Raw genomic sequence first — 27,712 nt, forward strand, 5'->3', positions numbered from 1 at the left:
AAATTGTTACGTAGTAAAAATTAACTTAATGGAATGAAATTTACCATGATAAAGACTAAATTGTTGCACGTTAAATTTAAGATTGAATTGTTATCAATTTTAAAAATACTCGAACTAAATCGTTTTAAATTGGGTTCATAGACTAAATTTTTTAATTTTATAAAAATTCACTCGACTATGAATTTTTTTTAACCGAGAATGAGAGTGTAATACTATTTAAAAAATAAAAAATACGTAGTTTTTGTGTAAGTTTTATAGAGTGTGCAACTAAAATCAACCCTATTAAAAGTGCATCAACTAAAATCAAATCAAATGAAACTCAAAATTAAATTTAACTTAGGGGTAGAATGATATTCTAAGCAACCTTTATTTGACAAACTGTTCGTAGTTGGCATGTTCAGTGGTTTAGGTAATAGGTTTAGGTAATAACAAAATGATTTGTTAGAACAAACCATGGACTTAGGATTGGAACACTGATAAAGAACACAAAATAGTGTTAAAGCTCAATAGCTTTAAACTTATTTTGCAAATTCTGAAAAGCAATTCTTCTCATTGCAACAATCAATGAAGTTGATCACTTCGTAACTCTGTGAAATTTGGAGTGGTTTTTCCTTGGACACTGGTCTATGTTCCGACCATAGCTCGAGGTTGACCGTTCTAGTTCCCCAGTGGATGAGAAATTTGTGAACCTCCTTAATGTCTAATTTGTTGACTAATGCCCATCCCAAACATTTATCAATAGCTTCCATTCACCTGAAATTTCATTCATTTTAGTGAGAAATCGACTTTTCTTTAGGAAACAAAGGATCAAGCTTAGGAAAAAACATATTTCTTGCAGCTAAGATTAAGCCTTTATAACCTTCTCGAGTTTGGTCCTTAATTTAATGATTAAGTTTGTGTCCGTTTAATGTTTATGTGTCATATTGATGGTATTAAGAATTATATGACAGGAACATGATCATATCTTCGATGACATATTTGAGTTGAGGCTAGAGAACTATTAGATATAAGTTGAAAGTTTATGAGTCAAATTAATCGATACAACTCTAAAAGTTCATCGACCTACTTGAAGATTAAATAAACACAACCTTGCAAGTTCAAGCTCCAAACTTAAATTTAACATAACACATTTTTCAAAGTTCAAAGACCTACTCATATCGTCCATTTGAAAAACCAAAAGCCTTGTTATTAAATGATCATGATACTTCCCAAAATTCTTCAATGGAGAAACAACACCACCATTTTTGTTCAATAAGATACCACAGTAATGATTGACTCACTCCTATTTCTCAATGATAACCCACCATTAAGACAATTTGATATGAAATTAAATACTATCTCTAATCTTGACCTTTTAGAAAAAGTAAACAAGTGGAATAAAAAAACAAAACTGAAAGAAAATGATTATTACCATTACTAAAATCTTATTAGACACAATCAACATTCATATTTAACCAAATATATATATATGGACTGGTAAGTAAGAGAAAATGATTATTACCATTTGGTAAAACGTCTCCCTCCAAATACTGCTCCCCTGACTCAGGCCAGAATTCATGCACAGATCCGTCGATGGACGTGAATGAAATAAACGATTCTGATGGATGTAAAAGGTTAAACATTGGATGGACTCTAGACCAACCTGCAAAAACAAAGAAACATACATAAGTAGGCAACTTAACAGATCTCTTCAACTTTTCAAACTTGTACTCCTCCAAACATCCATGTTTCCAGTGATGAATGAAAATCTCTGAGAATAAACTAGTAGCATATAGGAATATTTGGAGCAAACCTTGAGAATCCACCAGAACCAGCACCTAATTTGACAGCTACAACGCTGGAGTTACTCTTCAGTATCTTTGCATCTTCCTTCGGAATGTATATTTTTCGTCTTAGAACTAACCCTCCTTCAATATCACCTTCGAGTTCAAGAGATTCCTCATCCCCTACATGTTCAAAGTTTCGACTAACAGAAAACAGGTAATACAAAAAATTTGCCACGTTTTTGGGTGTTGTATACACCAACTTTAACATTTATGTAGCTTTGATGGTTGAAATTTGTTTACCTTTATAGGTTAACTTGGGAGCAAGTATACAATACAATTTATTGGATTCTATGAATGAATACTCCACATAAAGTTTAACAAATATTTATAAACTATTTGTTCCAGCCAACCTTCAACTGTGGAGGAGGTTTTTCTTCTATTTTTAGAAGCCTTTTCCACCAACCTTTCTATTCTTTCTGGACAGAGCGAATTATGTTTCCTCAAGTTAACCTTAGTTTTACATCCCTGTATCAAGCAAAGAAAAAGCTCCCGCATAAATTATAAAGTAATGTTAAGCCAGCACAGTAAGAGTGCTAAAGTTTCCATCTGATTGTCATTCTTGCTGTTATATGTCAAATCAATGACTGTATGCCACATGTGTGCTGGTTTGCTTGTAGCTATAGCTATTTGTTGCTTGCCCCTTTTTAAAGACCCTTCAAGACAAAGAGCAAAATCAGAAAATATTCTCCTTTTCCTCAAATTTCTCCTCTCCTTTCTCTGATTTTCTTGATTCTAGGTTTCAAGCAAAATGATCAACAGAATAAAATAAAAGAAAAATCACAGCATTGATGCCATTTCTCCAAACATTCAAAAGTTCATTTTTCAAAAGTTCATTTACCAACTTCAGCTCATGTAATCTTCTTCCTTACACACATAGGAGAACAAGAAATTATAAGATTCGTCACACGATCTTAGGCAGTCTAAACAGATTAGAGAGGTGCATCAAAAGTTAATCAATAACTCACCTTAGGCACAACGGAGCATCCAAAGAGGAGAGGAGATCTCACAAAAGCTTAATCCAAAACTCTCATACTTCTCCATTGTCATAATATTTTCTCCAAACATTGGCTCTTCATTCCAAAAGTTAAAGTACAATGCCACAATTCAATCCAAAACTCAAATACTTCTCTATTTGAGCTGTTTTTAGTCCTCCATGTTCTTTTTACCAATTACATTAGTATAGCAACCCTTTTTTTCCAATAACCATGTCCATGGAAAATCACCAAATTCGTTAAATAAAAACTTAATATAGATAAACAATTGCAAGAGTTCATTAATTCAAACCTTGAAGTAAAATCACACACTTCAAACCAAACTCTCATATCCTAGTTTTTCTTTTTCTGCTGTCTATAGTCCTACATGTGTCTTTTACCAACTTTGTCCACATAGCAAGACCTTTTTCCTTATATCTAAGTATACAGCAAATCACCACAACACTTGAGAAAACTTAATCTAATTGGCTACTCTTACTCTTAGTGCATTATCTCAACACTAATTAAATTTGATAATTATTTCTCCAAACAATTGGCTAGAGTTCTTTAATCCAAAATTTGAATTCCAAAGCTACACTCAAATCCAAAACTCTTAATTCCTAACTTTTCTTTTTGTGCTGTCTATAGTCCTCCATGTGTCTTTTCCAGTGTTACTGATATAGCCAAACCTTTTTCTCCTATATCCCTGTTCACTGCAAATAAGTTCATTCCATGAATAAAAACTTAATCCAACTACCTAATCTTACTCTTCATGCACTATCTTAACACTTAATCCATTGTGATAATCCTTTCGTCAAACATTCGCGAGAGTTCTTCATTCCAAAATTTGAACACCAATGCCACACTTCAATTCGAATCTCGAATATCCTATCCTTAATTTCCTTTTTCTGTCATTTACAATCCTCTGTCTCTTTTTACCAATTACTTTTGTATAGCCAATCTTTTCTTTTCCTATAATCATGGCCATGGGAAATCACCTAATCTCCTATGAAAAATGTTAATCGAATAGCTAATCTCACTCTTATAGTCCACCATTCCAAAGCTAACCCAATTTGGTAATCCTTTCGTTAAACAATTCAAAACTTCTAACTTTTCTTTTTATGTATTCTATATAGCTCTTCATGAATCTTTTTCCAACGTCATCTTTATAGCCAAACTCTTTTTCTTATATCCATATCAATGGCAAATAACCTCATGCCTCGAATAAAAACTTATCCAGTAGGCTAACGTCACTCTTAGTGCACTATCTCAATGCTTTCTTAAATTTAATAATCATTTCTTTAAATAATCACAAAAGTTATTTAATTTTAAACTTGAAATCCAAATGTAACACTTAAATCCAAGACTTTCATATCCTCCATGCGTCTTTTTCCAATGTTATTTGTAGAACCAAACATTTTTTCTTATATCCATGTCCACGACAAATCACCTCGTAAGATAAACTCACCCCTAGTGCACTTGATCAAATTTAATAATCCTCTCCAAACGATGGCAAGTTAACCTAGAATGAGAAAGTTGATTATGTAATAAATAGACCTAAGCAGTAAGTATGTAGTCTCCTCTCTCCTCTTGCCTCCATCCTTCCGTCATCTTCTCTTTTGAATTTCCACTCCTTTCCAGTGATTTCTCCGACGTCTCTTTCTTTCCTCTTATATTCTCCGGCCTCACCTCCTGTTTTTTGTCTAGAGTCTTCTACAGTCTATCTACATTTAATGGAAGTACCAAACTGTAAAATTCTTCATTTGCATTTTCGTGTTTGGTTGGATAATAAACTATTTCACGTGGAAGATGTCGAAGCCCAGTGTTCTCCAATTGTCTCAAATGCCCCCACCTGAACTACTTTCTCGACGTGATTGCTAAATCCAATTTGATAATGCTTTATCCAAACAAACAATTGCAAGTGTTCTTTAATCCAAGAATTGAAGTCATATATTTCTAATTTCATTTGTATAGCCAAACATTTTCTTTCCTATATCCGTTTCAACGAATAAACAACCAATCACATAAATAAAAACTTAATTCAATTGAATAACCTCGCTTTTAATGCATTATCTCAATACTTAATCCAATTTGATAATCCTTTCTCCAAACAATGACAAGAACTTACCTTGTGCCGTCTCTAGTCATCTATGTGTCTGTTTAAAATTTCATTTGTGTAACCAAACTTTCTTTACTATATACTTGACCACAACAAATGACGTCATTTCTTAAATAAAAACTTAATCCAATTGGGTAAACTCACTCTTAGTCAAAGTAAGAAGTGAAAAAATTAAATACCAAAATAAAAGACAAGAAAACACAAAAAAGGTGAGAAAGCAGTGATGGTTATTGATTTGGTTTTTAGAAAATGATTTTACCAAAAAGTATTTATTACCCATCATTACCCTAGTCCGGCTCTAGGGTAATGATGGGTAATACAAACTTTTTGGTACCATCCTCTGCTAAAAACCAAATCAATAACTATCATCACCTTTTCATTTTTTTGGTCTTTTATTTTCGTATTTTCTTTTTCCACTTTCTTCCATTGGTATGTTCCTCTTTCCACTTTCTCTTTTCTTTCTTTCCTATTGCCTCTCAACACTAATCCAATTTGATAAGCCTTTCTCCAAAAGATAACCAATTGATTCCTAAACTTGAAGTAATATGCCGCACTTCAATCCAAAACTCCCATCTACATTGTCTACTATCCTTTATGTGTCTATTTCCAATTCTATTTATACAGCCAATGTGTTTTCCTATATCCATGACCATAGCAAATCACATCATCTCTCAAATAAAAACCTAGTCCAATAGACAAATTTCATCTTAGTGCACTATCTCAACGATTAATTAATTTCCCAAACAATGACAAGAGTTATTTAATCCCAAACTTTAAGTCCAATGTCACATTTCATTCCTAAACTCTCATATTCTAACTTTCCAGTTTGTGTCGTCTATAGTCCTCCATGTGTCTTTTCGCAATGTTATTGCCAAACATTTTTTCCTATATCCATGTTCAAAAGCAAATCACCTTATCCCTTAAAGAAAAACTTAATCCAAATGGCTTAAACCAACTAATAGTGCACTATTTTATTACTTATCAAATTTAATAATCCTTTCTCCAAACAACAAGAGATCTTTAATCCAAAACTTGAAGTCTAATACCGCTCTTCAATCCAAAACTCATGTGTCCTTACTTTTTTTTTGTATGTCGTCAATAGTTTTCCATGCGTCTTTTTACCACTTGTAATTGCATAGCCAGCTTTTTTTTTCCAATAATCATGTCAATAAGAAATCACCTAATCCCAAACACAAAAATTTAATCCAATTATCTTATGTCACACTATCTCAATTAAAAACACTCATATATTAACTTTTCTTTTTATGCCGCCTATAATCCTTCATGTGTACACCTAATTTCATTTGTATAGCCAAACAATTTTTCCTATAACCATCTCCATGGCAAAACACCTCATTCCTTAAATAAAAACTTTATCCAATAGGCTTGTTTCTCTTAGTGCACTATCTCAACAGTTGATCAAATTTAATAATCTTTTCTCCAAACAATGAACCAAATTATTTAATCATAAACTTGTACTCTAATGCCATGTTTACGGTCCTTAACGTCTATAGTCCTTAACGTCTACATTTCCAATGTCATTTGTATATGATTCAACCCAAGCAAACTCAATGAGAAATCCTCCAAGAACCAAGATTGTGGATCTTTAATTAAAATGAATAATATGCTTCATACAAGAGGAGTAGACTCCTATTTATATTACAATTTGGGTAAAAAGGGAACTAACCTAGAATATTACCTAATTACCCAACTAACCCTTAGTCTTCTGACATCAATATAGCCAAACTTTAGTTCCTATAACCATGTCCACGGTAAATAATCGCATTCGTTAAATGCAAACTTTATTCAATTGATTGATCTCATTCTTAGTGCACTAATAGACATTGAATCCAATTTGATAATCATTTCTACCAAAAATGCCAAGAGTTATTTATTCCAAAACTTAGGGTTTGATCCCATGCCACATTTTTATCCAAAACACGCATATCCTTACCTTTCTTTTTGTGTTGTCTATGGTCGTTGATGTGTCTTTTTCCAAACTTTTTTTTCTACAACAATGTCCATGGAATTTCACCTAATCGCTTAAGTAAAAACTTAATTTAATTAGCTAATCTCACTCTTAGTATATTATTTCCACACTTAATCCAATTTGATAATCTTTTCTCCAAACAATGACAAGAATTCTTTAATCCAAAACTTAAAGTCTCACAATGCCAAACTTTAATACAAAACTCTTTAATCCCAACTTTTCTTTTTGTGTCGTCTATAGTCCCCCTCCATTTGTTTTTTTTCCAATTTCATATGTATAGCTATTTTTTTCTCTTATCCATGACCAAGGCTAATCACTTCGTGAATTATATCAACACTAAACCCAATTGGCTAATCTTATTTCAAGAAATGAAAAGACTTCTATAATAAAAAAACATGTAACTGAAAAAAATGCTAATCTTATCTCCGTCCTTTTCCTTGTTCAGATTAAGAGTAGGTTGGATAATGAATGCTTTCACGTGGAAGATGTGGAAGCTCAGTGTTCTCTAGTTGTCTCAGATGCTCTTATCTAAACTGGTTTCTTAACGCAATTGCAAATTGGTCAGGACCCTGCAGCGACTTCAAGTAGACACTCGACCATTCGAGCTTCGTTTTTTTAAAAGAAATAAGTGTCTTTATTCATTTAGATGTAAAACGAAAGAGAATAATGCTCCAACAAACATGAAAGTTATACAAAGAGCATAAAGCATTAAGAATACTTACTACTTTCAAAAGAACTCCCCAAGCAAAACCCCTATCCATCCCTCTCGAAAAAAGGGGAGTCTTGTTTTGATTCTCCTTTCAGCGTTAGTAGTAAGGAAATGGAGCAATTTGATAAGACAACCAAGATCGAGAGGTAGCAACATTTTGAGCCTCTAGAAACATATCTTAACTCCCTTTTCCAGTGCGACGAAGACCCAATTTTAGAAAAACTCCCCCATGCTACTCACCCCATACCTCAACATTACGAAATACCAAATTACCTAAAATGAATAGTTGCTAATTGCAAAATTATTCTACTATGATGCTTTAGATGTCCATTGTAGTCCATTCAGTTGATGAACCACTATTGCATAAGTTATCACTTTAAATTGTATCCCCCTAATTCTTTTGCTTTTAGTACAATACTCTTGTACTTTAAGCTTTAAGTTTAAATTTATTATCATTAAATAAAAAAGCTTTAATTCTAAACTAAGAGTCTAATACCAACTCCACACTTCACTAAGAGCTTGAGATCTAATGTCAATGCCACTTGAGATAGTTATCAAATTTTTGCTATCTTTTTAGCCTTCTACCTATGTTTCGACTTGGAAAGACTTTATTTTGTTTTTTACGTTTTTCTTTGACTTCGTTTGTTTAGGCTTTCTTCTTCTTGATGACTAAGTTTTCACTTTAGTTTATATTCCCCTAGTTCCTTTGCTCTTTAGGACAATACACTTGTACTTTGATCTTTAAGTCTCGTATAGTATCATTAAAAAAGTGGCTTTAATCCTAAACTAAGAGTCCAATGTCAATGCCAAGGCCAATGCCACTTGAGAGAGGTTGTTAAGTTTTTGCTATCTTTTTAGTTTTCTATGGTTGTTTCGTCTTGGATAAGCTTTATTCTGTTTGTTACGTTTCCTTTTGACTTCCTTTGTTTAGGCCTTTTTCTTCTTGATGCCTAAGTTTTCCCGTTAGTTTGTATTCCCCTGAGAGGCTTCAATTCTAAACTAAGGGTCCAATGCCAATGCCACACATAACTAAGAGCTTTAATTTCAATGTCAATGTCACTCCACACGTATATTAAAAAAAACGATGGCAAGAACCATTTAATCTCAACACATAATCCAATTTGATAAACTTTTTCCAAACAATTGCAAGACTTCAAGTCCAATACCAACGCAATTGCAAATTACTTTTCTTTTTGGGTCGTCTATTGTCCTCAATGTGTCTTTTTCCAATTTCATTAATATAACCAAATATTTTTCTACAACCATTTCGACGACGAAACACCATATCTCTTCGATAAAAACTTAATCCAATTGAATAATCTTACTTTTAGTTCATTATCTCAATACTTAATCCAATTTGATAATCCTCTCTCCAAACAATAGCAAGAACCTATTTTATGCAAAACTTGAAGTCCAATGCCAAACTTCCATTCAAAACACTCATATACTAACTTCTCATTTTGTGCCATCCACAGTCCTCCATGTGTCTGTTTCAAATTTCATTTTTATAGCCAAGCCTTTTTTCTTATACCCATCTCCACGGCAATTCACCTCATTCGTCAAATAAAAACTTAACCTAGTAGCCAAATGTCACTTTTAGGGCACTATCTCAACACTTACTCAAATTCAATAATCCTTTCTCCAACCAATGGCATATCCGTACTTTTTTTTGTGCCGTTTATAGTTCTCCCATTTGATTTTCTCCAATTTCATTTGGATAGCAAAATTCTCTTTACTATAACTTGTCCATGAAAAATCAGTTATCCCTTAAATAAAAACTTAATCCAATTGGCTAGTTAAAGTAAGAAAGTGGAAAAAAAATACTCAAATAAAAGACAAGAAAAGCGAAAAGACGATGATTATTGATTTGGTTTTTAGCAGAGGATGGTACCAAAAAGTATTTATTACCCATTATTACCCTAGTCCGGCTCTAGCCTAATGATGGGTAATACAGACTTTTTTGTACAATCCTATGCTAAAAACCAAATCAATAACCATCGATGCCCTCTCACTTTCTTGTTATTTTCTTGTATTTTATTCTGGTATTTTCTTTTTCACCTTTCTACTCTCTTTTCTTCCTTCTTGCCTCAACTCTTATCCAATTTGATAATTCTTTCTCCAAAAGACAATTTAATCTAAACGAAATTAGGAACAAGGAGCAGGTTTTCATATTGGTATTTTCTTTTTCCACTATCTTACTTTTGTATTTTCCCCGTTCCACCTTCTCTTTTTTACCTTTCCTACTGCCTCAACACTTATCCAATTTGATAATCCTTTCTCCAAAAGACAATTTAATCTAAACGAATTTAGGAATAAGGAGCTGGTTTTCATTTTGGTATTTTCTTTTTCCACTATCTTACTTTCGTATTTTCCCCTTTCCACTCTCTTTTTTTTCCTTTCCTACTGCCTCAACACTTATCCAATTTGATAATCCTTTCTCCAAAAGATAGCAACCAGTTCCCTATTCCTATACTCGAAGTAAAATGTTACACTTCAATCCAAAACTCTTATATCCTAACTTTTCCTTTTGCAACATCAATAGTTCTCTATGTCTTTTTTCAATTTTAGTTGAACAACCAATGTTTTTTCCATGCCCATAGCGAATCACCCCATCCCTCAACTAAAAACTTAATCCAATAGACAAATTTCATCTTAGTGCACTACTTCAAAAATTAATCAATTTGAATAATTGGTTCTCCAAACAATAGCAAAACTTGTTTAATCTTCAACTTAAAGTCCAATATCACAGTGCATTCCAAAACTCTCACATCCTCACTTTTCTTTTTGTATCGTTTATAGTCCACCATGTGTCTTTTCATAATGTTATTGCCAAAACATATTTTCCTATACCTATGTCCAAAGCAAATAATCGCATCTCTTAATGAAAAACTTAAATCAAAAGGTTAAACTAACTTAAAGTTCCCTATCTTAAGAATTATCCAATTTAATAATCATTTCTCCAAACTACAAGAGTTCTTTATTAATCCAAAACTTGAAGTTTGTTGCCACACTTCAAATCAAAACTCATATTCTAACTTTTCTTTTTGTTCCTCTCAATGCGTCTTTCAAAATACCTCATCCCTCAAATAAAAACTTTATCCAGTAAAAACTTTATCTAGTAGGTTTATTTCATTCTTGGTGCAATATCTCAACACTTAATCAAATTTAATACTCCTTTATCCAATCATAAGCTAATTTTTGGTGTGATGTCTACAGTCCTCCATATGTATTTTTTCAATGTTTATTTTTTCAATGTCATATGTATAGTCAAACTTTTCTTCCTATATCCATGTCCACGGTAAAGAACCTCATTCGTTAAATAAAAACTTAATCCAATTGGCTATACATCTTAGTGCACTATATCGACACTAAATCCAGTTTGATAACCATTTCTACAAACAATGGCAAGAGTTATTCAAATGTTAGCTTTGACGTCCAATACCATACTTGAATCCAAAACTCTCATATTCTAACTTTTCTTTTAAAGTCGTCTATAGTCCGTCATGTCTCTTTTTCCAATTATATTTGCATAGCCAAATATTTTTTCCTATAACCATGTCCAATGGATCTCATTTAATCCCTAAGTAAAAACTTAATCTAATAGGCTAATCTCTCTTAGTGCATTATCTGAACACTTAATCCAATTTGGTAATTCTTTTTCCAAACAATGGCAAGAGTTCTTTAATCTAAAACATGAAGTCCAATGCCACACTTGCATAGACAAAAAATTTTCTATAAACATGTCAATTTGATCTTACTTAATCCCTTAAGTTAAAACTTAATTTAATTAGCTAAGCTCACTCTTGGTGTGTTGTATTCACTTAATCCAATTTGAAAAATCTTTTGTCCAAACAGTGGCAAGAGTTCTTTAATCCAAAATTTGAAGTTTACTCAATGTCACACCTTAATACAACTAGATTCTTTTTTTTTTGTGCGTCTATAGTCCTCCATTTGATTTTTTTTTTCAATTTCATTTATATGGCCATTTTTTTCTTATACATGACCAAGGCTAGTCACTTCGTGAATTATATTAACATCAAACCCAATTATCTCAAACTTAATCCAATTTGATAATCCTCCCTCCAAACAATAGCAAGATTTTTTCTATCACCACCTCCATGGTAAAACACCTCATTCCTCAAATAAAAAGATTATCTAGTAGGTTTATCTCACTCTTACTGCACTATCTCCAATTGTAACAATTTGATTTGAACTCCTAAACTTGAACTCCAATGCCACATTTCAATATGAAACACTCATAGTCCTTACTGTGCATTTTTCCAATGTCATTTGTATAGCCAAACTTTCTTCTTATATCCATGTTCACGATAAATATCTTAATCCAGTTGGCTATCACTCTTTAGTGCACTATTACGACACTAAATCCAATTTGATAATCTTTTCTACAAACAATGACAAGAGTTCTTTAATCCAAATTTCTGTTTCATCGACGTACAAATTTAAGCCTTATTGTTTGTTTATGGTAGCTTGCTTGATATGACTTTTATGTTTTGGTCTCTTTATTGCTTGTCAAAAGGGAAGTTTTTTTGGGGGAGTTCTTTTGGAATCAATTTATCCGAGTTCTTTTAAGTTTTCAACAATTGTTTTGATTTTCTTCTTCTTGTTGCCTAAGTTTTCACTTTAGTTTGTATTCCCATAGTTCCTTTCCTATTAGTACAATACACTTGTACTTCGAACTTTAAGTCTCATATATTATCATTAAAAAAGAGGCTTTAATCCTAAACAAAGAGTCCAATGACAATGCAACACTTCACTAAGAACTTTAAGTCCAATGCCACTGGAGAGAGTTGTTATATTCAAATGGGCTCCTCTTGATAGAGTTGTCAAGTTTTTGTTATCTTTTGTGCTTTCAACAGTTGTTTCGTCTTGAAAAGGCTTTATTTTGTTTGTTACGTTTCTTTTTAACTTTATTTGTTTAGACTTTCTTCTTCTTGTTGCCTAGGTTTTCAGTTTAGTTTATATCGCAAAAATACCTTTGCCCTTAGATGAACACCTTTGTACTTTGAGCTGTAAGTCCAATGTCAATGTCAATGTCACTTGAGAGAGTTGTCAAGTTATTGCTATCATTTTAGCCTTCTATAGTTGTTTCATCTTGAAAAGACTTTATTCTGTTTGTTATGTTCTTCTTGTTGCCTAAGTTTTCACTTTAGTTTGTACTCTCCTAGTTCCTTTGCGCTTAGGATAATACTCTTGTACTTTGAGCTTTAGGTCTCGTATCATTAAAATATAGGCTTTAAACCTAAACTAAGAGTCCAATGCCAATGACACACTTCACTCAAAGCTTTAAGTCCAATGTCAATGCCAATTGAGAGAGTTGTCAAGTTTTTGCTATCTTTTTAGCTTTCTACAATTGTTTCGTCTTGAAAAGGCTTTGTTCTAATCATTACGTTTCTCATTGACTTCGTTTGTGTAGGCTTCTTGTAGCCTAAGTTTTCTCTTTAGTTTATATTCTTCTAGTACCATTGCCCTTAGTACAATACTCTTGTACTTTGAGCTTTAAGCCTCAAATATTATCATTATAAAAGAGGCTTTAATCCTAAATTAAGAGTCCAATGTCAATGCCAATGTCACACTTCACTAAGAGCTTTAAGTCCAATGTCAATGCCACCTTAGAGAGTTGTTAAGTTTTTGCTTATCTTTTTAGCTTTTTATAGTTATGTTTTTTTGACTTTGTTTGGTTAGGCTTTCTTCTTGTTGCATAAGTTTTTACTTTAATTTGAATTCCCCAAGTTCCTTTGCTCTTAGTACAATACTCTTGTACTTTTAGCGTTAAGGTTCATATACTATCATTAAAAACGAGGATTTAATCCTAAACAAAGAGTCCAATGTCACACTTCAATCCAAAACTCTCATATCATAACTTCTTTTTGTTTCGTATATGAGTCCTCTATGTGTCATTTTTCTATCATTTGTGTAGCAAAACTTTTTTCCATATATCCATGGCCCAAGAAAAACACCCCATACCTTAAAAAACACTTAATCCAATTGGCTACTCTTCCCTCAATATTCTTTGAGCCTCGATCATTGATTGCAATAATCTGATGAGTCTTGATTACATTGCTTTAGTTGAAGCTCTTGAAGCAAAGGTCTTCTTCGATCGAGGTATGCTCTTCCCCTATCTCTCTTTCCCCAGGCCACCAAATCCCATCAATCGAATCACTCTTTCAAGATATATAAGACATCTAAGTCATACAAGTGAAGAGATATATTTGTTGATAAGAAAAAATGTGAACGGTGGTTATGACCTATTTGATATTTTCGTAAGTCCTATGAGCCTCTTTCATTAATATGAAGATCATGGATTCCTTGTCTTCAAGATCTCTTAGATCAAAGATTCATCATTCTTCTTTTTCTTTCATCCTTTTTAAAGGGCTCAAAGTTCATAAATTGACATCTTTTCAAGGCATCCTTATCTTGGGTGTGGGCGTATGCATAGGTTTCACTCTTAGTGCATTATCACATCACTAATCTAATTTGATAATCTTCTCTTCAAACAATAGCAAGAGATAATTTAAAACTCAAAGTTCAATGTCACACTTCAAACCAAAAGTCACATAGCCTTGTAGTCTAACATTCTTTAATCCAAAACTTGTAGTCTAATGTCACACTTCAATTCAAAAATCACATAGCCTAAATCAACTCATAGTGCACTTTCTTAAAGCTTATCCAATTTATAATCCTTTCTCCAAATGGCAAGAATTCTTTCTTTAATCAAACACTTGAAGAGTTCAATGCCACACTTTAATAAAACTCATATATTCTTACTTTCCTCTATGTGATGTTTATAGTCTTCCATGTGTCTTTCAATAATCCTTTCGCCAAACAATGGCAAAAGTTCCTCCTTAATCTAAAACTTGAAGTCCTATATCCATCCTCACGACAAATCACCTCATCCCTTAAATAAAATATTATTCTAATTGGCTAGTCACACTTTTATAGCACTATCTCCACACCAATCTAATTTGATAATCTTTTCTCCAAATAAAAGCAAGAGTTTTTTAATCCCAAACTTGTAGTCTCATGCCACACATCAATGAAAAGCTCTCATATCCAAAGTTTTCTTTTTTGTATCGTCTATAGTCACTCATGTGTTTTTTTTCTAAAACCATGTCCAAAGCAAATGATCTCATTCCATATATTAAAACTTTAATCTAGTAGGCTAATCTGACTTTTTGTGCACTATCTCAACACTTAACCCAATTTCATAATCTTTTATCCAAACAATTGCAAGAGTTCTTTAATCCAAGACTTCAAGTCCTATGTCACACCTTAAGGATACTTTTCTTTTTGAGTCGTCTATAGTCCTTTGTGTCTTTCAATTTCATTTGTATAACAAAACTTTTTTTCCTATATCCATTTCGATGACGAAACACATCCCTTCAATAGCAATTTAATCCAATTGAATAATCTCACTTTCAGTTCATTATCTCAAATAATAAATCCAATTTGATAATCCCTTTTTCAAGCAATAGCAAGAACTTAAATTCCAATGCTAAACTTCAATCTAAAACTCTCATATACTAACTTTTCATTTTGTGCCATATATAGTCCTCCATGTGTTTGTTTTCAATTCCATTTGTATCGCCAATCGTTTTTTCCTGTACCTATCTCCATGACAATTCACCTCATCTCTTAAATAAAAACTTAATATAGTATGCAAATCTCACTCTTAGTGTACTATCTCAACACTTAATCAAATTCAATAATCCTTTCTCCAACCAATGACAAGAGTTCTTTAATCCAAAACTCGCATATCCTTACCTTTCTTTTTTGTGCCGTTTACGGTCCTCCATTCGAATTTCTCCAATTTTATTTGTATTCACAAACATTTTTTACTATATACTTGTTCATGACAAATCGCGTATCCCTTAAATAAAAACTTAATCCAATTGGCTAGTCAAAGTAAAGTGAAAATGAAAATACCCAAATAAAAGACAAGAAAAAAAAGAAAAGTGAGAAGACGGTGATGATTATTGACTTGGTTTTTAGCAGAGGATAGTACCCAAAAGTATTCATTACCCATCATTACCCTAGTCCGGCTCTAGCTTAATGATGGGTAATACAGACTTTTCGATAAAATACTATGTTAAAAACCAACAAAAGTTATCACCGTCTTCTCACTTTTCTTCTTATTATTTTCTTTTATTTTGGTATTTTCTTTTTCCACTTCCTTTAGTATTTTCTCCTTTATACTTTCTCTTTTCTTTCTTCCCTACTGCCTCAAATCTTATCCAATTTGATAATCATTTCTCCAAAAGATGACAACCGACTCCTTATTCCTAAACTGAGATTAGGAATAAAGAGTTGGTTTTTATTTTCATATTTTCTTTTTCCACTTTCTCACTTTGGCATTTTCCCTTTTACACTCTTTTTTCCCTTTCCTACTGCCTTGACACTTCTTCAATTTGATAATCCTTTCTAAAAAAAGATGGCAATCAACTCCTTATTAATAAACTTGAAGAAAAATGTCACACTTCAATACAAAACTCTTATATATTAACTTTTTCCTTTTGCATCATCAACAATCCTTTATGTGTCCATCTCAAATTTTAGTTGAACGATCAATGTTTTTTCCTTTATCCATGTCCTTAGCAGATCATCTCGTCCCTCAAATAAAAACTAAATCCAATAGGTAAATTTCATTTAGGGCACTATCTCAACAATTAATCAATTTGAAGAATTGTTTCTCCAAACAATAGCAAGAGTTGTTTAATCTTAAATTTTAAGTCAATTGTCACACTTCATTCCAAAACTCGTATATCATAACTTACCTTTTTGTGTCGTCTATAGTTCTTCATATATCTTTTCGTAATGTTATTGCCAAATATCTTTTTTCATAGCTATGTCCAAAGCAAATCACCTCATCCCTTAACGAAAAACTTAATAAGAAAGGTTAAACAACCTCAAAGTGTCCTATCTTAAGGATTATCAAATTTAATAATCCTTTCTCCAAACGGCAAGAGTTCTTTAATCCAAAACTTGAAGTTCAATGTCACACTTCAATCCAAAACTCATATTCTAACTTTTTCTTTTGTGTCGCTTATAATCCTCCACATGTCTTTTAACAATTTCATTTGTATAGACAAACATTTTTCCTCTAACCATCTCTATAGCAAAACACCTCATTCCAAAAAAAATTTAATAGTTTTTTCTCCAAACAATGGCAAAAATTATTTAATCCTAAACTTGAACTATAATGCCACGTTACAATCTAAACTCCCATATCCTAATTTTTTTTTGTTTATAGTCCTTACTGTGCATTTTTCCAATGTTATTTGTATAGCCAAACTTTTTATCCTATATCCATGTGCACAGTAAATACCTCATCCATTAATAAAAGCTTAATCCGGTTGCCTATCGATTTAAGTGTCAACACTAAATCCAATTTGATAATCCTTTTCACAAACAATGGCAAAAACACCTAATACCATACTTGAATCCAAAACTCTCATATCCTACTTTTTCTTTCCATGTCATCAACAATCATCCATGTCTCTTTCACCAATTATATTTGCATAGTCAAACTTTTTTTCCTATAACCACGTTCATGAGATCTCATCTAATCCTTCAAGTAAAAAATTAATCCAATTGGCTAATCTCACTCTTAGTGCATCATCTCAATCTTTTTCCAAACAATGGCAAGAGTTTTTTAATCCAAAACATGAAGTCTAATGCCACACTACAAACTCGCATATCTTAACTTATCATTTTATGCCAAACTTTTTTCCTATATCCACATCCACAACAAATCACCTCGTTCCTTAAATAAAAACTTAATCTAATTGACTAATCTCACTCTTAGTGCACTATCTCAAAAGTTTAAACTCATTCCTCCAAATGTTGCAAGAGTTCTCTAATCCACACTTTAATCATGAAGCCCAATGCGTACAACACTTTAATCCAAAATTCGAATATATTTACTTTTCTTCTTGTGCCGTTTATAATCTTCCATGTCTTTTTACCAATTACATTTATATCGTCGACCTTTTAGTTCTCCAATATCCATGTCCATGGGAAATCCATTCAATAAAAACTTAATCTCAATTTTAGAGTTGCACTATCTAACACTAATCCAATTTGATAATCCTTTCGTTAAATGATGGCAAACGTTCTTTAATCGAAAACTTCAAATAAAATATCACACTTCAATCCAAGACACTCATATGCTAACATTCCACCACATGTCTTTTTCCTTTTTCATTTGTATAGCCAAACTTTAACTAATCTCATAAATAAAAACTTAATCCAACATCGAATCCAATTTTATAATTCTTTCGACAAACAATGGCAAAAATCTTTAATCCAAAACTTGTAGTGACATGTCACTTCAATCCAAAAATCACATAACTTAACTTTTCTTTTTGGGTCGTCTATAGTCCCTCCATGTGTCTTTTCTAATTTTATTTACATAGTAAAACTTCTATCCCTATATCCATGTCCATGGAAAATCACTTATCCCTTGAATAAAAAGTTTGATCCAATTTAGCAGTTAGTACTTTCTCCAAACAATTGCAAAAGTTCTTTAATCCAAATTTCTCTTGCGATGATGGATAGATTTAAGCCTTGTTTATGGTAGCTTACTTGATATGGCTTTTATGTTTTGGTCTCTGTTTTAATCGCTCACCAAATGGATGTTTTATTCTGGGGAGTTCTTTCGGAATCAATTTTTGTTTATTCTGGAAAATTTATTCGATTTCCTTTGGGTTCTAGATGGCACTTACAAGAATATTACTGTCGGAGTTAGCTGCTTCTCCTTCGCACTTCTCGTTCATCTCTCATATTGAAGATTTAGGTGTGCAAGTTATTGTATTCAAATGGGCTCCTCTTGAAAGAGTTGTCAAGTTTTTGCAATCTTTTTAGCTTTCCACATATGTTTCATCTTAGAATGTCTTTATTCCATTTGTTACGTTTCTCTTTGACATTGTTTGTCTATGTTTTCTTCTTCTAGTTGTCAAAGTTCTCGCTTTAATTTGGATTCCTCTCTAATTCCTTTACTTTTAGTACAATACTCTAGTACTTTGAGCTTACATATACTATCATCAAAAAAGAGGCTTTGATCTTAAACTGAGGATCCAATGTCAATGTCACACTGCACTAAGAGCTTTAAGTCCAATGCCACTTGAGGGAGTTGACAAGTTTTGGCAATTTTTTTTAGATTTCTACATATGTTTCGTCTTAGAAAGGCTTTATTCTGTTTGCTACGTTTCTCTTTAACTTTGTTTCTTTAGGCTTTCTTCTTCTAGTTCCCCTAGTGCCTTTGCTCTTTAGTACAATACACTTGTACTTTTAGCATTAAGTCTCATATAGTATCATAAAAAAAGGCTTTAACCCGTAACCAAGAGTCCAAGGCCAATACCAGTTGAGAGAGCTCTCGACACTTGTTTCGTCTTGAAAAGGACTTGTTTTGTTTGTTATGTTTCTCTTTGACTTTGTTTGTTTAGGTTTCATTCTTATTGTTGCTTAAGTTTTCACTTTAGTTTGTAGTCCCCTAGTTCCTTTATTCTAAGTACAATACTCTTGTAATTTGAGTTTTAAATCTTATATATTATCTTTAAAATAGAGGCTTTAATCTTAAACTAAGAGTCCAATGTCAATGACACACTTCATTAAGAGGTTTAAGTCTAATGTCACTTGAGAGAGTTGTCAAGTTTTTGATATCTTTTTAGCTTCCTGTAGTTATTTCATCTTAGAAAGGCTTTATTCTGTTTCTTTTTCTTGATATCTAAGTTTTCCCGTTAGTTTTTATTCCCCTAGTTTATTTGCTCTTAGTACAATACTCTTGTACTTCGAGCTTTAAGTCTCATATACTATCATTAAAAAAGAGGTTTTAACCCTAAAACTAAAAATCCAATGGCAATGCCACTTGAGAGAGTTGTCAAATTTTTGCAATGTTTTTAGCTTTCTACATATGTTTCGATTTGGAAAGGCTTTATTCTGATTGTTACGTTTCTCTTTGACTTCGTTTGTTTAGGTTCTCTTCTTCTTGTTGCCTAAGTTCACTTTAGTTTATATTCCCCAATTTCCTTCGCTTTTTAGTACAATACACTTACTTTGATCTTTAAGTCTCGTATAGTATCATTAAAAAGATGGCTTTAATCCGAAACTAAAAGTCCAATATCAATGTCACACTTCACTAAGAGCTAAATCTAATGTCAATGCCAAGGCCAATGCCACTTAAGTGAGGGTGTCAAGTTTTTGCTATCTTTTTAGTTTTCTACAATTGTTTTATCTTGGAAAGGCTTTATTCTGTTTGTTACGTTTCCTTTTGACTTCCTTTGTTTAGGCTTTTTTCTTCTTGATGCCTAAGTTTACCCATTAGTTTGTATTCCCCTAAAAGGCTTCAATCCTAAACTAAAGGTCCAATGTCAATGTTACCCTCCACATGTCTATTAAAAAAAACAATGGCAAGAACCATTTAATCCTAAACTAAGAGTCCAATGCACCTATCTCAACACATAATCCAATTTGATAATCTTTTGACAAACAATTGCAAGAGTTCTTTAATTGAAGACTTCAAGTCCAATGTCACACCTCTCAATCCATACTTTTCTTTTTCGGTCGTCTATTGTCCTCAATGTGTCTTTTTTCAATTTCATTTATATAGCCAAACATTTTTTCTATAACCATTTCGATAACAAAACACCACATCTCTTCAATAAAAACTTAATCCAATTGGATAATCTCACTTTTAGTTCACTATCTCAATACTTAATCCAATTGGATAATCCTCTCTCAAAAAATAGCAAGAATTTATTTTATGCAAAACTTGAAGTCCAATGCCAAACTTCGATCCAAAACCCTTATATACTAACTTTTCATTTTGTGTCATCTATATTCCTCCATGTGTCTGTTTCAAATTTCATTTGTATAGCTAAACATTTTTTCCTATACTCATCTCCACAACAATTCACCACATTCCTCAAATAAAAACTTAATCTAGTAGTCAAATCCCACTCTTAGGGCACTATCTCAACACTTAATCAAATTCAATAATCTTTTCTCCAAACAATGGCAAGAGTTCTTTAATCCAAAACTTGCATATCCATTTTTTTTATGGGTTCGTTTATAGTCCTCTATTTGATTTTCTCGAATTTCATTTGGATAGCCAATTTCTTTTAACTATAACTTGTCCATGAAAAATCTGGTACTCTTAAATAAAAACTTAATCCAATTGGCTAGTTAAAGTAAGAAAAAGTGGGAAAAAAATACTCAAATAAAAGACAAGAAAATAACAAGTGAGAGCGTATCAATGATTATTGATTTGGTTTTTAGCAGAGGATGGTACCAAAAAGTATTTATTACCCATCATTACCCTAGTCCGGCTCTAGTTTAATGATGGGTAATACAAACTTTTTTTTGTACAATCCTATGCTAAAAATCAAATCAATAACCATCGATACGCTCTCACTTGTTATTTTCTTGTATTTTCTCTTTTCTTCCTTCCCTACAACCTCAACTCTTATCCAATTAGATAACCCTTTCTCCAAAAGACAATTTGATCTAAAAGAATTTAGGAATAAGGAGCTGATTTTCATTTTGGTATTTTCTTTTTCCACTATCATACTTTCGTATTTTCCCCTTTCCACTTTCTCTTTTTTTCCTTTCCTACTACCTCAACACTTATCCAATTTGATAATCTTTTCTCCAAAAGATGGCAACAAGTTCCTTATTCTTATACTTGAAGTAAAATGTTACACTTCTTTTGCGAACGTCCATAGTAAATTACCATGTCCTTCAAATAAAAACTTAATCCAATAGACAAATTTAATCTTCGTACACTACCTAAAAAATTAATCAATTTGAATCTCCAAACAATAGCAAGACTTGTTTAATCTTAAACTTAAAGTCCAATATCACAATGCATTCCAAAACTCTCACATCCTCACTTTTCTTTTTGTATCGTTTATAGTCTTCCATATGTCTTTTCATAATGTTATTGCCAAATCATCGCATCTCTTAATGAAAAACTTAAATCAAAAGGCTAAACTAACTTAAAGTTTCCTATCTTAAGAATTATCCAATTCAATAATCATTTCTCCAAACTACAAGAGTTCTTATTAATCAAAAACTTGAAGTCCGTTGCCACACTTCAAATCAAAACTCATATTCTAACTTTTCTTTTTGTACCGCCTATAGTCCTTTCCATGTGTCTTTTTCCAATTTCATTCATATAACCAAACATTTTTCCTATAACCATCTCTATGGCAAAACACCTCATTCCTCGAATAAAAACTTTATCTAATTGGTGTATCTCATTCTTAGTGCAATATCTTAACACTTGATCAAATTTAATATTCATTTCTCCAAACAATGGCAAAAATTATCTAATCTTAAACTTGAAACATTTCAATCTGAAACACTCATATGCTAATTTTTTGTGTGCTGTCTATAGTCCTCAATATGTATTTTTTCAATGTCATTTGTATAGCAAATTTTTCTTCCTATATCCATGTCCACGGTAAAAACCTCATTCGTTAAATAAAAACTTAATGAAATTGGCTATCACTCTTAGTGCATTATATCAACACTAAATCCAATTTGATAACCATTTCTACAAACAATGGCCAGAGTTACTCAAATGTAAACTTGACATCCAATACCATACTTGAATCCAAAACTCTCACATCCTAACTTTTCTTTTTGTGTCGTCTGCAGTCCGTCATGTCTCTTCTTCCAATTATATTTGCATAGCAAACTTTTTTTCCTATAACCATATCCAATGGACCTCATTTAATCCCTAAGTAAAAATTTAATCTAAGTGGCTGATGTCTCTTAGTGCATTATCTCAACACTTAATCCAATTTGGTAATTCTTTTTCAAACAATAGCAAGAGTTCTTTAATCTAAAACATGAAGTCCAATGTCACACTTCTATCCAAAACTCATATACCCTTTTTCTTGTTGTGTCATTTATTTTCGTCCATGCATCTTTTCCCAATTATATTTGCATAGCCAATTTTTTTCCTATAAACATGTCCATGGGATCTCACCTAATCCCTTAAGTAATATCTTAATCTACTGAGCTAATCTCACTCTTAGTGCACTGTTTTCACGCTGAATCCTATTTGATAATCCTTTCTCCAAACAATGGCAAGGGTTCTTTAATCTAAAACTTGGAGTCCAATGGCACACTTCCATCTAAAACTTGTATATCCTTACTTATCTTTTTATGTCATTTATAGGCGGCGTCCATGTGTCCTTTTTTCAATTACATTTGCATAGCCAAAGCTTTTTTTCTATAAACATATCCATTTGATCTTACCTAATTAGCTAATCTCACTCATGGTGTGTTGTCTTCACACTAATCCAAATTAAAAAATCCTTTCTCCAAACAATAGCAAGAGTTCTTTAATCCAAAATTTAAAGTTCACTCAATGTCACACCTTAATGTATCCTAATTCTATCTTCCTTCTTGTTAAGATAGTCTTTTTCTCTTATTGTGTATTCAACCAATAGTCCTCCATGTTCCTTTGTTTCTATTTAACTTGTGTAGTTTAGTGTTATATTTCCGTATCCAAATCCATGACCTATCACTTAATCACACTTACTCTACCTTATTAATCCTTTACCTAAAAAATGAGAAGTTTTTCAATTGAAAACTTAAAGTTCAATGTCACACTTTAATCCAAAATTTTTAGTTTCTAACTTATGTTTCTTCCATTTAATAAGTCTTCATGACCCTTTTTTAAATGTTATTTCCATAAACCATCTTCTTTTTTCAAATTCATGACCAAAGCAGATCAACACATGTCTTACATTAACACTTAACCCAATTGGCTAATCTTTTTTTCAAATAATTAAAGGACTTCTTTAATAAAAAAACTTGTAGTTCCATCTCACTTCTCAATTCAAAATTCATGTATCTCAACTTATCTTCCTTTCTCGTTACATACATTATTCCACTTGATAGTCCTTCACATAAGTCCTTTTCTTAGTTCAATTGCATGGTCTATTGTTATCCTCCAATCTTTATGTGTCCATAACAACTCACTTAGTGAACTATCTCAAACACATCGTCCAATTGACAAATATTTTTCCAAAGAATGAGAAGATTTGTTTAATAAAGAACTTGTAGTCCAAGTTCACACTTTAATCCAATGTTATCTACCTTTATCCATGTCTATGACATATCACTTAACGTAATATTTGAGCACTTAATTCACATTGATGGTCCTTTATCTAAAGAATGATAAAATTTCTTCAATGAAATACTTGAAGTCCAATGTAACGCACCAAGACAAAATTCTTTTATTGTCCAATCTCTGCATACATTATATTAAACTTAATCTAGTTGGCTACTCTATTGTCTGAATTGGGAGCTTTTATCTTTCATGGTTGATCTTTGAGTTGTATTAAGTTGCAGTCGCTTATCTATTGTTGTCTTTCTTCTTTTATTATTATCATTTTCTAGTAATTTTAAGCATTATTCTCTTCATTTTATCAATGAAAAGTTCTATTTCCTCTCAAAAAAAAGTTATATAAAAGTGTCTTTTAATTACCCTTTAGGTCCTCGTTTCTTATTCGAACCCCTTTTTTGTCTTTTCTTATGTTAGCTTTGACGGTTGAAATTTGTTTACCTTTATAACTTGACTTGGAAGTAATTTCCTATTCTAATTTTAAGAATGTATAAGTTATATCAATCAAGTATACCATTCAATTTATTGAATTCTAGAAATAACAAACATTTATCAATTATTTCATTTGTCAAAAAACCTAGAATATGTACTACGAGTTAATATTCAGAAACTATTGAGATTATTCAAGTGTGGGTTTGAGAATTTACTCAATGATGCTATATTCCTCGATACATCCAGCAGATCAATACTTCGCACCACTATACTCTTCTAAAATATTGATTTTAATCTTGCCTTGGAGCCATTATATCCCTGCACTCACAAAGATAAAATGAGGTAAACCTCTTCTGTTACATATGTTGACACAATTAAAACAATATTTTCTTAATGATAAACTTTTTTAAGTTGAACATGGGTGAGAATTTGACTTTAATTATAAGTCACATGTTAACCAATTCAATTATGCTCAATTAAGAAATAACTAGAAAAGTATGTCAAAGTGAACATCATCATTTTAATCCTCTAACATCTAAGAAGGGGCATTAAATAAGAAGGAGCCATTGGAGTTAGATGAAATAGAAATTTAACCAATAACCTTAATGTTACATGCCAACAATTCTACTACCTCATACTAACAGCAAAAACTACTTGCATCAGTGGAAGAATAGGCAATAAATACATCTACAGCTAGCATATCAAGAAGAAGATGCATGCAAAAAGGACTTGTATTGGCAGAAAAAATTATATGCCTAGACCTAACTCTACCTTACGAGCATTAGTATCATTTAGTATAAAGTATGGAGCAGAAAATAAAGACACCATTTCAAAGTTTGTAAGGGAAGGTTCAAGAATATATGACAAAACGAAAGAAGAAAATGAACAATGAAGCTGCAAAATCAGCTAATGAGAGAACAGACAAATGTATAAGTGCCAGCTTAAAAATGCCAGACAACTTTATCAGCACCAATCAGACTTGATATAGAAGTCAATCAAGAAAGCAATCTAATTGTTCTAGGATATTACTTTACAAACCTCACCTTCAAGTAGTTGACAATTTCCAGCCACCTTCCCTAGTTTCCTCTTGCCTTTTCCAAGTCTGGTAGATCTGTCAAATCATAAGAATAAGTAGAACATTACTGCCCGTTACATTTGACAATCATTCAGCTTTTACAAGATAATAAACTTATTTACTGACAAGGACAATTCCTCGGTATCATTATTTACTTTTTAAGAAAATTTGGAAAACAAGCCAGCGAAAATTTTCAGAAATTTGAAAAAAGAGAGAGATAAAGAAATGGTCGGAAAGGAAGCATACTGTTCTTAAAAATAGGAAACTAAAAACAAAATCATTTAAACAAAGGTTAATGCAATCAAAACATCTACTTAGGGTTATAGTTTGAAAGAAATCAATGCAAAGGATTTGTTTTAGGAGAAGACACTAATTTGAAAGAGAGCTGACCATGTACATGGAGGACTTTGTCTAATTTTCATGTAAATATAATTATATATGGTAAATTGTTTTAGGTAATTGTATATATAATTATCCAAAATCTAAGTTTGGAAAAGAAAAAGTTACAAAATAATTTGTTTAGGAGTAAATTAGGAAAAACTCACACATTATTATTTATGGAACAAATGTAAGTATATACAGTAAATTGTTTTAGGTAATTATATATATAATTACCCAAAATTTAAGTTTAGCATGATTGAGCTTTTGGGCAAGGGACTTGTCCTCATCGGCTATACAGGGCCGTCACAATCAGTGCCATCACTGTCGCTAGATGCATAGACCCGGTTCAACAGCTGCATCCATCAGAAACAGAGAGTTAAATATAAAATGCTAAAAGAAAACTGGTGGCAGAAAATATGATAACAAATATCTCAATCAAAGAAGAAAAGGGAATGATTGGTCCCATGACTAGCTCAAAATCATTGAGATGAAAATTTGTAAGAAAGGGTTACTCCTGAAGGCATTCAAGAGCCTTCCACAACCTCCCACTAAAATATAAAAGAATACTACACTCACGTTCGCTCTGGTAATTCATTGTTGCTTTATTGTTTGTATTCTGAACAAAATAAAACAACCAACCTTCTCATCGCGTGGAACATGATTCAGCTTAGCCTAGGGGTTCTCACCACCAGTATTCTTAATCTCCCGAAGATGCAGCAAATAATTGTAACCATCGTCAGGGAACTAAAGCTCCAAAAATCTCTCTTCTAACATTTTCCAGTGACAACGTTCCACCAACTTCCCCACGAGACTGCATAGATGACCCAAAACCCCCATTCTCTTCCTCATCGTAATCCTCAGAAGCATCGGCAAATGTTGAGTTAGGATCTCCGTCCTAGCAGGCAGAACCGGAAGCATCGACTGGACCATCATCGAAGGCAGGGAGAGTATAAGAGTGGTTGTCAACACGAACAAAAACAAATAAAAAAGCATATACATGTGTGTGTGCGCATTCAGCCAAATAAGTTGAAACGTTCCTCAAACATTGATACACAAAAAAGAATAAAAACAAAAATGCAAAAACCTTGAAACGGAAACCAAAACGGAGAGCGAGTGCGTCTGGTTTGATCGGAGTTACAGTCGCCGGCTTCGTCTAGGAGAGGGTGAGCGGCGTTCGCCAGCGTCGTCTGATCGGAGGGGAGGGGCCGAACGTTGAAGATTGGAGAGAACTAGAAGAGAGTGAAAGAGAGTGAAGAGAGTACTTAGGGTTTGCTTTCTACCAAAGGGGATGAAGTTAAACAATAAAAGGGAGATTAGTGAATAGCGTTTGAATAACGCTATTTGTTTGACCACGTTGACCAACGGTTATTTATTTTAATTTACCTAACTTTTCTCTAATTATACTTAATGCGATATATTAAACATTATTTTGGTTTATTTTCCAACTAAATAAAAAAAATGAAAAGGTTTGTTTTTGTTTTCGTTTTTATTTTTATTTTCTTTTCCTTTTTAGTTCGATCAAAAACCGTTGTATATGATACTATGAAACAAAGCTTATACAATGAAATCACTACAATCATAAAACTAATTATCTTTATAAGAACATAATTTCATTATCTTTAGGGATAATTCTTGGGTGACTTGTCAACTTGAATGAACGAAAAAGAAGAATAGGGTAATTTCAAATTTTCGTTTAAATTTGTTTATTTACCTTTCACCATTTTCAATCAAGTATTTTCTTTTTAAATTTTGTTGACATTATATAACGAAAAAAGTTTCATAATATATGAGAAAGTAAAAACTAATGTACGATTATCCTACTTTGAGTTTTTTTTTAGATTATTTTGATATTCATTTGTTTCATTCTCATATTATCTTCTTCCCTTTTTATTATTTTTATTTTTCCATAACAATAAATACAAACAAAATTAAATGAGTTACTAAAATCAACAAACATATTCTTCAGATTCTCCGATAAACACACAAAATTATCTACATGAGTTGAATCACAATAATTCAATCACACTAATTTAATCTCTAACATGTCATTCGG

General features: G+C 32.2%; 1 long non-coding RNA gene across 3 annotated transcripts; it reads right to left on the reverse strand.

Annotated features, from left to right (window-relative positions):
* Positions 1–308: 308 nt before the first annotated feature.
* LOC103495433 (uncharacterized) lies at positions 309–26,959 on the reverse strand. 3 transcript variants are annotated; one of them, XR_007820435.1, is made up of 8 exons: positions 26,744–26,959; positions 26,299–26,580; positions 25,894–26,012; positions 25,247–25,314; positions 24,419–24,521; positions 1,793–1,946; positions 1,502–1,642; positions 309–753 (listed from the first exon to the last, which is right to left on the reverse strand). It is a non-coding gene; the product is annotated as an uncharacterized LOC103495433 (long non-coding RNA). The 3 variants fall into 3 exon arrangements; XR_538868.3 differs by having other exon boundaries at positions 1,793–2,291; positions 26,744–26,948; XR_007820434.1 differs by having other exon boundaries at positions 1,793–13,244; positions 19,500–24,521; positions 26,744–26,948.
* Between the last annotated feature and the right edge of the window lie 753 nt (positions 26,960–27,712).

This window comes from Cucumis melo, chromosome 1, assembly GCF_025177605.1.
Source record: "Cucumis melo cultivar AY chromosome 1, USDA_Cmelo_AY_1.0, whole genome shotgun sequence".
In the NCBI taxonomy this organism is placed as follows: Eukaryota; Viridiplantae; Streptophyta; class Magnoliopsida; order Cucurbitales; family Cucurbitaceae; genus Cucumis; species Cucumis melo.